The following is a 14,621-nucleotide window of genomic DNA, read 5'->3' on the forward strand; positions in this document are numbered from 1 at the left end:
TCCTGCCAGAGAACAGAGCAGTTTTGCTGGATGCTTCCGTTCTGCCTCCTCCTAGCCACATGCCTCCAGCCCTTACTAGAGGGAGGTGGTTGGAAAGGTGGAAGAAAGAGCAATGAAAGTAGCTGAGAGCCAAAGTTTGATGGCATTTACCGTTATCCACTGAATTGCTGGTCAGGATTTTAGGGAGTGGGGCCAAATGTACCTGAAACCTACAGGATGCACGTGTGTGTATAGTGTGCCTTGAGTTCTGAAATGCTAAAATACTGCTGTATCTGTGTTTGTAGAGATCCTAACTGTGCCACCCTTGCTCCTAGACTGAGAAATGTTTCTCTCGCTCCAGCCTGTGGGAAGTAAAGTGCTACTTGTGATGAGGACTGGTAACCTTGAGTGTCACCCACATTTGAGATGTGCAGGTCTATGCAAGGCCTATTAACTTGAACTGGACTTCTTAGAACTGCAAAGGTATTTAGCTGAGTAGAAAAAGATGCAACAAGAATTGAGGGTTGGAAGTGAAGGCCAAAGAAACTCAAATTAGGAATGAGGTATTTGGTTCCAAGAGGCAGGACAGTTTACTGTTGGAATAAGCATCTTAGATGATGGGCTTTCATTATTTTCACAAAAAAGGGTGTATTCAACTAAAGGCTAGATGCCTTTTGCAAAAAAAACTTTAGTCAGACACTAATACTGAGTTCAGAATAGGGTAAGTAGAAGAAATATTATGCTGCTTCTCCGTCCTGAGAATTTTATAAAACACTAAAGCTGAAGGCTTCTGTGGTTGCAGAAAGGCTCAGTTGATGAAGCAAAAGGCTGTTGACCTGACTGCTCCAAAACTACTTGTTTTCACTCCCTGTAAGGGCTTGTAAAATGCAAAATGGTAAAAGTTCAAAAACCCCACAGCTGAATATGAAAAGACTGAGTGCATAAGTTTTAATATTTCAATAAAAGTATGTCCTCCCATCAGTTTGTGAAATGCAGTGCATTTCTGCCTACACTCTCTTAAATCAATTGAAACTGGATTTGTATTGATGCAGCTTAAATCAGGTGAAGATCACTGGCACAGGGGTTTATGCCAGTTTAACTTTAATGAGGTTTTTAATGGGTTTGGGTTAAAATGGTACACGTCTGTATATAAGCCATTTTAATGGCACCTGTTTTCATATTTAGAGGTACCTTATTCCTCAAATACTCCCAGTGATGTAAGTGGAGCTGAGTATAAAGGAAGACAGTAAGCAATACAATAAAGCATGATACAAATCGTGAATCGAAACTCTGACAGTACAGCATTTTACAGCACATGGAAGGGCTGGCACGTGCCTTCAATGCTTTTTCAGTTTTCAGTTTTTTAGTTCAATTCCCACCATTCCCAGGAGTACATCGTGTCAGTGCCCTGTGTCCTTTCTTCCCATTCCAGCTCATTGCTTTGATCTCGCTTTTCCAGTTCAGCCTGGATGTTGTTGTCTCATGAGGTTCCCCCCTCCTCCTCCTTTCCCACTTGCAAAGAACAAACCTTCCCTTTTTTTCTCTTCATATTGTTTGGAGGATGACAGCTTACAGAATACAGCTCTTTTAGGCAAGAGCTGAGAAGGGATTGGAGCTGATCTGTGGATGCCTTTGGTTAGCATGCTATTTTGTACTAGCTCATGCATTCACTTCTGTCATTTCATGTGTGCCAGACTCAAGTGTTCCCCTATAATCTCTTGCTAAAACACACTCCTACGCAACCCCCCTTACAGGCTCCCTGTCTTCATACATTCTCCTTTGATCACCCATGCAATTAAGCTTTCTCCTTAGCTGGTATCTTGTCAGCCCTTCAGCGAGAGGAACCCCTCTGCAGCAATTTCACAAGCAGCATCTCTGTCACTGATCAGTTTTCGCTGCCTGATTCAAGAAAGGAGGAAAAAGACGGAATTATGAACTGCAGCACAGGAGGCTGTTAATCATTAAAATAAAAGAAATGGGATGCAAGTGACACATAACATGTTACTGCTCAGTAGTTTCTAAGTTAATCAAACAGTAGTTTGGATCTGTGTTTATACGAAAGGCAGAATATGGACTTAGAAGTCCAGGAACAAATACTGAAATACTCCTCAGCCCTTACTTCAGAAAAACAGTCTCTACTGAAACAAGCCCAGCAAAACCTAACCCTGTGCTTTCTGTGACACTGAGTTCAGGGGGGCAATTCCAGTTTTATCACTGGAGACTTGGAGATCGATGAGAACTTAGTGGAGAATAACCAATTAAAGCAAACTGCCATTTCCATGGGAATTCAAAGGCTTTCTCCAGCCTGAAGACTGCTGTTTTGAATCAGCCCCTGGTCGCTGTAGCCACTGCCCCTGGCAGGGACTGGCAGCACCAACCAGGGTCAGCACCGAACAGCAGTTTCCCTGTTGCAGCCTTCCAGCCATCAGCTCTACAGGGGCTTTCTGTAACAGATGTTAGATCCAGGCTGTCACGCTTAATAGCAAACATCACACCTGCCCACCATGAATCTGTCTAATCCTTTTTAAACCTACTTAGAGTTTTGACCTCAGCAAAATCCTCTGGGAAGGTGTTCCACAATATAGGTATGCTGAGGACAAAAATACATCTTCTATAGTGGCATCATACAAATGTCTACACTTCTACTGCTTGACGTTTTCTGCCAGAAATTGAGTGGCAGCTGAGTGCCTGGATGTTACTGGCCATCACACTATACTATCTAAGGTATGGTCAAAGAAGCCTCAATCAAATTGGTGCTGTGCACTAGGTGACTTTACTACTATTTTCCTCATTCCTTTGGCTAGGTGGCAGAGGTGAAACTAAGTGTATAAGAAGGAAGCTTTTTGTCCCATTTTCTCGGTTGCTTATAATGAGTTAGGTACCTGGCATTTTCTTTGTCTATAAAGATTATGTTTTCAATGGGGAAAGAAATACCTTGTAGGCTAAGCTTCGCAAGCTCTTGTCCTTGGCCATAACTCTTCACCTTTAATTTATTTTTATCTTTGCAAAATGTATTGGACTGGTGGGGGAGGAAATCTTATGGATAGAAAATGAAAAACTGTAATAATAATGCTAATTCAAGTATCACATAACTAAAATAAAATACCTCTAGAACAGGTAATATAGTGGAGTCAGTGATCATTAAATATTTTCAAGGTTACTGCACGAAAGTTGCTGAAAAAGCTCTTGAAAGAAGAGGAAGAACAGAAAGGAGAGGGGGAAATAAGATCTCAGCAATACTGTAATGAACTCATGGATGCAACCTCCTGCACAAAGAGGTAGCACAACTGAGAGCTACTCTTTGAAGTCAGAAGAGTAAGCTTAGGGAGGCCAGAAATTTCCCCCTAGGTGGAAGGAGCCGGCAGGGAAGGAAGGGCAGATGGGAGGAAGCCTGGTGATGGGTGGAAGGAAAAAAGAGAAGTTGAAGAGAGAACTGAAAACATCACATGCAAGAATATCCCAGTCTGCAGAGGGGATGAGGTCCTCAAGGAATAAGGAACATTACAAGCTGCCAGCTGTCCCAATAAAATATTAACTCCTAATCCTTCAGCCCCAAAATTGCAGCCCGCTCCATCTAAGCTAACAGATGTTACATAGGGTATTTAAAATCAGCAATGTCAATGAAAGTAAATCATTAAGAAAGAAATTGTCAGTAGATGGCACTCAAGAATAAATAACATCATTTCTGGACACTATGAAACTTCAGAATTCCGCTATACCATCTTCCAACTGCTTCTTACAGGTATTTCTATAGTGATCCTAACAGGTATGTTCCCTGGAAAACCACTGAGATACTTTCTGTTGCTTTCCTCTAGAGAGAGGACAAGGAGAAAGACAGTGCAATTCCTTCTTCATGGTGGGGACCAACCTCTCTTTTAGCCTCCTCCTTACAGGCTGTAAGGCAGTGTATTAGGATGCATTCGTCTGCTCTCATCCTGCATGTTCCCCAGAAGCTGTAGGAGACCAAGCAGCCCCTTAGATGTCATCACCCTCTGGACCACCTGGTCAGAGCGTACCCTGTCTGACTTCCTGCACAAAAGCAAGACCAGAGGCTCCCGTGCAGGCCCTTCCAACACTCCATTTCATGGAGTCTATCAAACACTCCCACTGACTTCCAAGTGCCTTGAATAAGATCTTTACTGCCTAATGCAAGGCGATACCTTACCATCACAGAGAACAAACATAAGCAGAAGTACCATATCACACATGCGTGGGAGGCCTCTGCATATTCTCCCTCCTTCCCTTCTCAGAATGACCTGTGACTGCTTCCAGCTCGCTTCTCCCCCAGTTGCCTGTCAGTAGTACTGAGCCAGTGCTGAGCAGCTGGAAGGAGAGCAGCATTTTAAAACCAACAAGTTATTGTTCACCCAAAACCCTGAAGCGGATCTCCAAAACACAGACAGTGGAAGCCAAGCTGGCCTGGTGAAGAACAAGGAGAAGAATATCTCATTGCTTAGAAATCACAAGTCAAGCCTTGTGAGAGGAGCTTAAGGCACATGAGGTACCTTTATCGAAGGAGGTCCTTTCTTTTCTCCTTTCCAAAAAGTCTGCTAAGGGTTTCAACGCTCTGGATCTGCAACTTCCCTGTTTTTAATGACATCTGAGAGCATGATTCCAAGAGTAAGGGCTTAAGGAATAACTCCATATTTTGCCAGGTCTGTGCTAAAATGCAAGAGCTGGATGCAGAGCTGTTGCTGGAAAGGATGACTGTTCGCATCATGTAATTCCCTTCCAGAGCTGGCTGCGATGTTAAACTGCAAGGCTCAGAGAGGTGAGAAAGGATGCTGTGGGGATTAGTTATTAAGAGTGGTACCAGGGAGAATGGTGACTGCTAAGCCAGTGCCTTGCCTACCGGCTCTGTATAATCAGGACTGTCTGATAACACAGTCTTGCTGAGAACCTGCAGTCCCTCTGATTTCTCCACACTGTCTATTACAGCTGGATTCTCAGGTTGAAGAAAGTTAATGAAATCTGTCAATTTTGGTGCCTGGAGAGACTCATGTGCCCGATGAATACAACTGCTGGGGACTCAGAGAAGCTGAATTATGCTATTTATGGCTCTCCCAAGCTGACTTATAGTCTTGGCCTGTCAATCAACCAGGAGTCCTTCATGTATCTCACAAACTGAAGAGACTCAAATAAGTTATATCTAGGACACAGAGCCTTCCAGAGGGATCTTTCTTCTGCCCTATATTAGAAGATCAGGCTTTGAAAAAGCCAGAATTTTGGAAAGAGGACCTGATCCTGCCATGAGTCGCCTTGAGCTGGATGCACTCCCCGGACAGAAAGGCAGCTGCAAAGTCTATGGCTTTTAACAAATCTCAAACTCCTTCCTCCCCGTTTTTATCCTAAGTAGTTCATGCTAGCCCAGAGTCACAGCTCGAATCCATAAATGAATGAATTTTCAAAGGGACAGGCAATATCCTGCTGTGCAGGCTGTCTGACTGCAGAGCTCATAGGCCCAGTGTTACGTCCCCAGCACAGATTCACAGAGCGCGTTGCGTTGGCAGTCACATCCAACTATTGTTTTCAATAAATTTTCCCCTCTCTGCATTCATAACAACTCAATTGGAAATTAACAATGAAGGCGAATCACTAGGGACGGGCAGTTATTGCAAATGGGCACTAAGAAGTACAGTGATTTCATCTGGGTAAATTGCTCATTCATCTGTGTTGACTTTGCAAATGAAAATGACTAGATTAGGAGGAAACACGATGATATTTATTTTGTCCTATATTTATAATTTATTTTTCTTTTGTCTGAGTCACACAGCAGACAGCAGTAGAAGACTAGTTTATGATGAATTTCAGTATCCCTTAAATGACACAATCCTAAGCTCTTTTTACTTCTCTATGCCTGTCAACACAACTCAGTTTACTAGAAACTCCTTGAATTTCTTGTTACTGCCACAGTGAGGCTTGTATATACTTAAACTCTTTACTTTTTGTTTTGCAAGGCTAAGCACAAAGTAAGCAACAGCTCCTGCCACAAAACTCAAACCAGTCGCTACCATCTTCCTCCCCAGCTCACAATCAGGGATCTAATCAGTGAGTAAATTGCTTCCTGCCTCTGCAGCACGTGCATGTCAGAACAGAGACCTAAATTCTTGCTGTGGCATGCTGCTTCAGCCACGAGGCCAGCCTGTCCGGTAGGCTTCATTTCTGATCTGTGCAGGAAGAAGTATGAGGAGGATGACCTCCTCTCTGCTTATTTGTGGCATATCTGTGCAAATCTCTCTATACAAAATACAAGAGTCTGTCTGCTGGTACAGATTTGTGTAACTTGAATTTATGGCTTAGCTGTCAAAATAATTGAAGCACACCTGTGAAAGCTGGAAATACTTTTACTTCTTTTGTAATAACCACTCAGGAAATGAGAGTGGCGTCATTGACTTAACACAGTTGAAAGAAAAAAAGCAGTCAAACTGAGTTAGTCTCATGATTTTCATCTTCAAAGTGACTAAAAATTTACGTTATACTTAGACCCCAAAATCTCTCTTTTTTTTCTCCCACATTCTGTGTTGGAATTACAGAAAACCAATTCTGGCCAATTTTCAAAAGGGACAGACAATGCATGGAGTGCTCCAGCTGCAATCACAGTGGTGTAGCCGTTGGGTAGCCCTCCAGAAGGTGCCCTGCACTTCACAAACACTGTTTTGCATCCTGAGCTGTGGTCATAACTGTCCCATTCGAGCCCTGACTCATGTGTCTCTTGTTGGCACTGCTAAAGCCCAGAACTTGCATTTGGACATTTCTAGCTGGGGTGCTGACGTCTGACTTCTTGCTCCCAACTATTGGACTTAATAACGAGAGCAAGCACCAGACTATGCACCTACAGTTCACTTTTGCTGAGCATTTGAATCTTACTATAAGTTCTGGAGAAAGAAATATTAAATCAGTCTGAAAAGCAGCTGACCAGATATCCCCAGAGTTTTGCTTTCTGAAACGTACGTGTGGTTACAAAGAATATTTTCATTATGTACTGAATTAGAAAACTATGGTTGAGGTTTGGCTCACCCAGCTGGTTTAGAAGCAGTGCACTTAGTAGCATAGGATCTTAAGCAAGACTTTTAGGGTCAGATTTTTAAAGCATTTTGGTCCCCTACAGATAACAATAAAAGCCAGAGGGCCAACTGGGATTTTTGAAGTCTCCTGATTCACACTGAAATGAATGTGATGTTTAAGACTTAGCTCTTTAAGACTTGATTCAAAACCAGGGGGAGTCACGCTATTGACTGGGGTGAGTTGTGTGCTAGACACTTTCTCCCTTTCAAGCTTCATTTTCTCATCTATAAAATAAGAATAATTAACCTGCCTTTCATCCGCCTTGGGATCTTTTGTCTGTTTTGGCTGTGATCCCGTAAGAAACATTTGGGACAAAGAATGACTTAAATATATGCCTAATGACCTATTGAACTGGAGGGAGTAAGGCGTCTAAAGCACAAAAGCCAGGCTATCCATTAAATGCTCACAGAAATAAGACAACCTTCAGAAAAAACAGCAATATTTAAACCAGCAATAGAAAAAGTGAAGACCAACTCAAAAACTTTAATGGAAATTCACATTATTTCTCTTTTTTTTTGGTAGCTGCTGCATCTGATGTTATTGCATTTCATTAACAGGATTACAGATATCATTTCAGATGAGTAACATAATAAAAGAAAAGGCAGCGAATCTATTGAGATGTAGCTTGAAGCAGAACTGGCCCTCTCTGCTCTCTGGGAAATTGTTCCCAGCTGAGATTTACAGGGCTCTAACAATGCATCACAAATGACATCTTATGTAAACAATCGGAGAACAAATGTGAGATGCTATTTAAATGCCTCATTAAGAAAAGGAAATTTCATAGCTAGATTCTTTGCTTTTCTTGCCTTTACAGTAGATTTAATTGACAGATCTAGATGAGAAACAACAAAATTTGTTTATCAGAATTGCCTATTATTAGTTACAATGTGTCTTGTATTAGTGCCTGTGGCTCAACTGAGAAAAGGACAGTGCAAGGCCCTATAGAAATAATGCAGGCCCTAGAGAATATCTAGTCTCAGGTAGAAGGAAGAATGAAAGCCTACTGAACTATTAACAGAAGATGCCAAAGTAGTTTTGGTTTTTAAACAGCTCCTACATCAATTTAAACTTGGGTATTACATTTTTGTCTGAAGAACAGATAGACTTCCAGCATTAACCTCGTGTTCACCACCAGATTCATGTGGGCTTAATGTTCATTCAAGGTCACAGTGGGTCTTCATGATTGTGAAAAGAATCTCATGTCCATTAATAAGATAGATGCATGTTGATTACAGCAGGGTCAAGATCACATCAGGCCTTTAAACGTGCTCTGCATCTACATCAGGTTTTTCATAGGAGTCCCTGTGCTTTTGGACAGCAGAGTTGAGCAGATGGATTTACAGAAAGATCCAACAGTTTTTCTTAGGAGGAGCTGCATGGGATGGGTCTGCATGAAATGTTTCAGAGACTTCTTGTGAAACAGCCAACAGGCACTGGTTAACAGACGAGGAAGTGAATCTCCCATGCCAGAATGAGAGGAACCTACCTCCTTCTTGGGAAACTCCAGGAGAGCAGGAGAAAAAAAAAATCACAAGGCCCATGGTGTCACCTCTGCTAGATAGGTTGGAGAAGAGGCAGCAGCTACAGCTGCTAAGCTCAGACTTTCCCCAGGTCTTCTCTGCCTCAGGGCTTCCCTGGCTGTGCTTCTGCAGCCCCTGGCTTCCACAGGGCCAAGAGGAGGTGTGACATAACAAGTAGCTGAAATTCTGGGGGTAGGATCAGGTGAGCAGGACAAGAGCAAGGGATGGTGTTCAGACCTGAATGTGAAGGATGTCACCCTGTGATGGTGACTTGTTTTGCATTTGTTTACACGCGTGCTCTCTCTCTCTCATATTTGTAGCCTGTTTATTTATTTATATTCCTGTTTGGGCATGGGGGGAAAGAAACCCAAAGAACAACCAAAATAAGAAATCTTTCAAACAAAACTTCATATTTGCCACCGTTTCAAGCTAATGAAAGCAATACATCAAAGACAAGAAGCTGAACAAATGATTCACAATAAAATAATGTAGTAGAGGGGAGTTCTGCCTCCTTCTAAATTGTCCCCAAATTGCAATGATATTGAATATATTTACTGTTGGAAATGATTCACCATTGAAATAATCAATGTGCGAGTTATACTGGATCTGCAACTCATTCACATGCTGTGCTGACATAAAATGTGGGCTGGCCTTGCCCACTGTCTGGCTCTCATTGCTACTAAGGGATGTTAGTGCCTTTGCGCATCTACCTCTGTATTCCAGTCTTGCATTTAGTTATGTCCAGTCCCCCAAACATGCTCTACCAGCCAACATTAGATTGAAACTAGTTCCTATCCCCAATAATTAGTCTCAAAGTTTTCAGCGAAGGACCCAAACACCTCATCTCATATCTGGGGAAACAGAGGCACAGGCACCTCTGGATCCCTCAAAAGACTCTGGAAAGAGAAGCCAGTCTCTGAGGCTACGTGGTGTTTCACCTACTATCTTCCCTTTCAAATTATTTTCATCTCTTTTTTTGAAGGTTTGAAAACAAGCGAACACATACACAAATATATGGAGCCTCTGAAAGTGTGGAAAGCTTAGCATCTAGCTAAGGGCAGATGGGGACTTCTCTGGAATATACTCATCTTTAGGAGAGCAATCCAGTTTTTCCTGGAGTATCCATTGGTTGCTGTATTCCCACATAGAAAGCTGATGTAGAAAGCTACGTCATTTAGTTTGACCCTTTTGGTGAAGAAATTTTTCGTAATATCCAATCTAAACCTTCCTTGGTGCAACTTGAGGCCATTTCCTCTCATCCTATCGCTGGTTACTTGGGAGAAGAGACCAACACCCACCTCGCTACAACCTCCTTCCAGGTAGTTGTAGAGAGTGATAAGGTTTCCCCTGAGTGTCCTTTCCTCCAGGCTAAACAGTCCCAGTTCCCTCAGCCGCTCCTCATAAGACTTGTGCTCCAGACCCCTCACCAGCTTCGTTGCCCTTCTCTGGACATGCTCCAGCACCTCCATGTCCTTCTTGTAGTGAGGGGCCCAAAACTGAACACAGGATTCGAGGTGCGGCCTCACCAGGGCCGAGTACAGGGGCACGATCACCTCCCTGCTCCTGCTGGCCACACTATTTCTGATACAGGCCAGGATGCCATTGGCCTTCTTGGCCACCTGGGCACACTGCTGGCTCATGTTCAGGGATTTAACTCCGTTGACCACAACTCTCTGGGCTCAGCCGTCCAGCCAGTTTTTTACCCAGCGAAGAGTGCACCTGTCTAAGCTGTGAGCCACCAGCTTCTCTAGGAGAATGCTGTGGGAGACAGCGTCAAAGGCTTTACTGAAGTCCAGGTAGACCACATCCACAGCCTTTCCCTCATCCACTAGGTGGGTCACATCGTCACAGAAGATCAGGTTGGTCAAGCAGGACCTGCCTTTCATGAACCCGTGCTGGCTGGGCCTGATCCCCTGGGTGTCCCGGACATGGCTTGTGAGCGCCCTCAAGATGAACCGCTCCATAATCTTCCCCAGCACCGAGGTCAGGCTGGCAGGCCTGTAGTTCCCTGGATCCTCCTTCCGGCCCTTCTTGTAGATGGGCGTCACATTGGCAAGCCTCCAGTCGTCGGGGACCTCCCCTGTTAACCAGACTGCTGGTAAATGATGGAGAGTGGCTTAGTGAGCACTTCTGCCAGCTCCCTCAGCATCCCATCTGGCCCCATAGACTCGTGTGTGTCTAAGTGGTGTAGCAGGTTGCTAACTATTTCCCCTTGGATTATGGGGGCTTCATTCTGCTCCCCATCCCTGTCTTCCAGCTCAGGGGGCTGGGTACCTGGAGAACAACTGGTCTTACTATTAAAGACTGAGTCAAAGAAGGCATTAAGTACCTCAGCCTTTTCCTCATCCTTTGTCGCTATGTTTCCCCCCTCATCCAATAAAGGATGGAGATCCTCCTTAGCCCTCCTTTTGTTGTATAGAAACATTTTTTATTGTCTTTTACAACAGTAGCCAGATTAAGTTCTAGTTGGGCTTTGGCCCTTCTAATTTTCTCCCTGCATAACCTCATGACATCTTTGTAGTCCTCCTAAGTTGCCTGCCCCTTCTTTCAAGGGTCATAAACTCTCCTTTTTTTCCGGAGTTCCAGCCAAAGCTCTCTCTTCAGCCAGGCCGGTCTTCTTCCCCGCTGGCTCGTCTTTCGGCACATGGGGACGGCCTGCTCCTGTGCCTTTAAGATTTCCTTCTTGAAGAATGTTCAGTCTTTCTGGACTCCTTTGACCATCAGGACTGCCTCCCAAGGGACTCTGTCACCCAGACCCCTAAACAGGCTGAAGTCTGCCCTCTGGAAGTCCAAGGTAGCAGTTCTGCTAACCCCCCCTCTTTGCTTCTCCAAGAATTGAGTACTCCATCATTTCATGATTGCTGTGCCCAAGACAGCCTCCAACCATCACATCACCCACAAGTCCTTCTCTGTTCACAAACAACAGGTCCAGAGGGGTGCCTTCCTTAGTTGGCTCACTCACCAACTGTGTCAGGAATTTTTCTTCCACGCACTCCAGGAACCTCCTAGACTATTTCCTCTCTGTATTGTATTTCCAGCAGACATCTGGTAAGTTGAAGTCCCCCATGAGAACAAGGGCTAGCAATTGTGAGACTTCTCCTAGCTGCCTATAGAATATTTCATCTGCCTCTTCATCCTGGTTGGGTGGTCTATAACAGACTTCCACCATGGTATCTGCCCTGTTGGCCTTTCCCCTGATTCTTACCCATAAACACTCAACCCTATCGTCACCATCATTAAGCTCTAGACAAAACAATCCCTAACATACAGGACTACCCCACTGCCTCTCCTTCCTTGCTTGTCCCTTCTGAAGAGTTTATAGCCATCCATTGTAGTACTCCAGTTATGTGAGTCATCCCACCATGTTTCTGTGATGGCAACTACATCTTCGTTTTCCTGCTGCACGATGGCTACCAGCTCCTCCTGTTTGCTGCCCATGCTGCGTGCATTGATGTAGATGCACTTGATGTAGTTGGGCTATTGATCCTGCCACCTTTTTGAGGGCAGAAACCCTAATTCTTACATGACCATTCTCAGGCATCTCTGTGGTTTCTAACACATCAATAATCCTTGCATCTTTGCTGCTGCATGGATCTCCATCACTTGCCTCCACTGAGATGGCTGACCAAAGGACCTCGCTAGCACACCGTCCCTCAAATATTGGCGTGCCGCCCTCAGACTTATCTCTAGCAAGCCTGGTTTATCCCTTTCCCCCTTCAAACCTAGTTTAAAGCTCTTTCAATGAGCCCTGCTAACTCCTGTGCAAAGATCCTTTTCCCCCTTTGAGACAGGTGTACCCTGTCTGTTGCCAGCAGGCCTGGTGTCATGCAGACCAACCCATGAGCAAAAAACTCAAAATTCTGCTGGGGACACCAGGCTCGGAGCCAGATATTGATCTGCTGGTTCTTCCTGTTAATTCCCTCGTCATTCCCTTGGAAGGATAGAGGGGAACACTACTTGTGCTCCTGATCCCTTAATCAGTCGTCCCAAAGGCCCTGAAGTCTCTTTTGATTTCCCTCGGACTTCTAGTTGCAACTTCATTTGGGCCTATCTGAAAAATCAATAATGGATAATAATCTGAGGGCCATACCAGGGTAGGAAGCTTTTTCTTCTATTTTGCTCCTTTTTGGTTTTAGATAAACTTTTTAATCATTTAGCATACACCTTGGAAAGTCTTAACTTTTCCTTCACCTCTTTTGATGTTGCTGTTGTGATGACATATATTAGATGTGGGTTTAAGACTGCAATCTAGACAGTAGCCTGTTTTCAATGCACACTTACATTTTGAGTTGTTTTTTTGGGTAACATGGCTCATACTTTTGATTTCCCATCAAAATGAATATAAGAGGTACCATGTTTTCCAATCAAGATTTCCATCTCAGAAAGCTAAGTCATGCCTAGCATCAGTTAATGATACTGGATTTTCTCCTTAAGGCACGCAAACTTAACTTCATAGCCTGCCAACCAGAAGTTAGAAAGAAAACCTGGAGGTAGAAAAAGTAAAAAGAGAACTATACATGGAAAATCAGAGGCTGAAAAAGAACCAGTAAGCCAGTCACTGAACACAAGACTAAGGTTTTTTTCTGGGTTTGAAATATACAACCTCACTTTCTCCATAAACAACTCTGAATTCTGAAACAAAAGCCATGTTTCTACAGCATCAGAAATATTTTTGAAAACTTTCAACTAATTCTGCCTACAATAAGAAGGCCAGCTCCAAAAATTGTTACCGAATGGCACAGAAATAGAACAAACAGAAGGTAATGCCAGTGATTTATTTGCTTTGAACAATGTATGTTGCTTTGGTTTAAATACATACTAACAGGAAGGCAATATTTTTTTTATATTCTACCATTAGAGTGCAAGTTCAGAGTTCACAAACAGTCTAGATGAGTTGTGGCTATAGCATTTACAGAGGAAAATCAGCAGAGATGTTCAAAGGCCATTAAGTGTTTGCTGTATAGATTGGGATGAAACGTCATCCCTCCAGTATGAGAATGAACATACTCACCAAGCAATATCACCATAATCAAGGCCCTCACAGGCTGTGTCTTTATAACTGTGGAAAACCAGTTTGCTGATCAGTTTTAAGCATGTTACGGTTCTTTCTACATGGCTGCCTGTGGTTGATGTGTAGACAGCCTGCCTGGGCTCATTTCCAGCTGGGAGAGCTTGGGATGGCGGGTCCTGTGCTCTCCGTGTGAGCTAGAGAATCACTTACAGCGTGCACAGGAGGCAACCTGGAATCAGCCACGTTTGCTGTTTATCCTCACAACGTCTCTATTCACTGGAAAGGTACTACAGCCTTGTTTCACAGCAGGGGAACTGCAGTATGCAGAGGGAAAATTATTTGTCCTCTGTCGTAGAGCTGAGATGGGAAGAGCAGTTTCCCAAGCCTCGTGGCAGTGCTTCTGAGGCACTGAAGCCTCTGTTCAACCTAATCAAGGTGGTGGGACAGGGGAATTAAACCAGCCCAAATAAACTTCTCCCAGGAAGGACATGGGAACATGACTGAGCCTCTGGCTCACATGCTAATATTTGATCTGCTGCCAAAGCAGGGCAGATCTGTGCTACCTTTTCCTCATCGCTTGTGGAGAAACTACAATTTAGCCCTCTTATTAGTGGGGATTAATTTTCAGTGTGGTGAATTTACCAATGAATTTATGAGAAGTTAATTCGCACTACGGAAGAAATCATGTCAGTTCAAATGTGTTCAGTTAATTGTTGATGGCATTGGTGTGGCCATTAGATACAAAAAACCGCGTTGCTGTTAGGAGTTAGCGAGGGAATGCATCCTGATTAGACTAGAGGCTGGAGAGAGCGCTATCCCCTGGACAGTCAAATATTGAAAGAAAATTATACTTCATTAGCAAATTTTATTAGCTAATTGACTAAGGAATGCTTTTAAAGAAACATAGCTAGACCCTGGGTTAGGACTCTCCTCTGCCCGGTACTTCTGAGGTGGAGGCACAAATGAGCTTTTGAGCCATCTTTGCTGTATCAGCTGTGATTGTTGGACCACTGGGTACTTTCTGATGCTGGAACGTAAATCAGCAG

The 14,621-nt window shown here is 43.7% G+C and overlaps 1 protein-coding gene across 1 annotated transcript in view; it reads left to right on the forward strand.

Moving 5' to 3' along the window:
• Window positions 1-14,621, forward strand: part of TECRL (trans-2,3-enoyl-CoA reductase like) — a 72,010-nt gene that overhangs the window by 15,664 nt on the left and 41,725 nt on the right. The gene's annotated exons all lie outside the window — the stretch shown is intronic.

This window comes from Calonectris borealis, chromosome 4 (assembly GCF_964195595.1).
Source record: "Calonectris borealis chromosome 4, bCalBor7.hap1.2, whole genome shotgun sequence".
Lineage (NCBI taxonomy): Eukaryota > Metazoa > Chordata > Aves > Procellariiformes > Procellariidae > Calonectris > Calonectris borealis.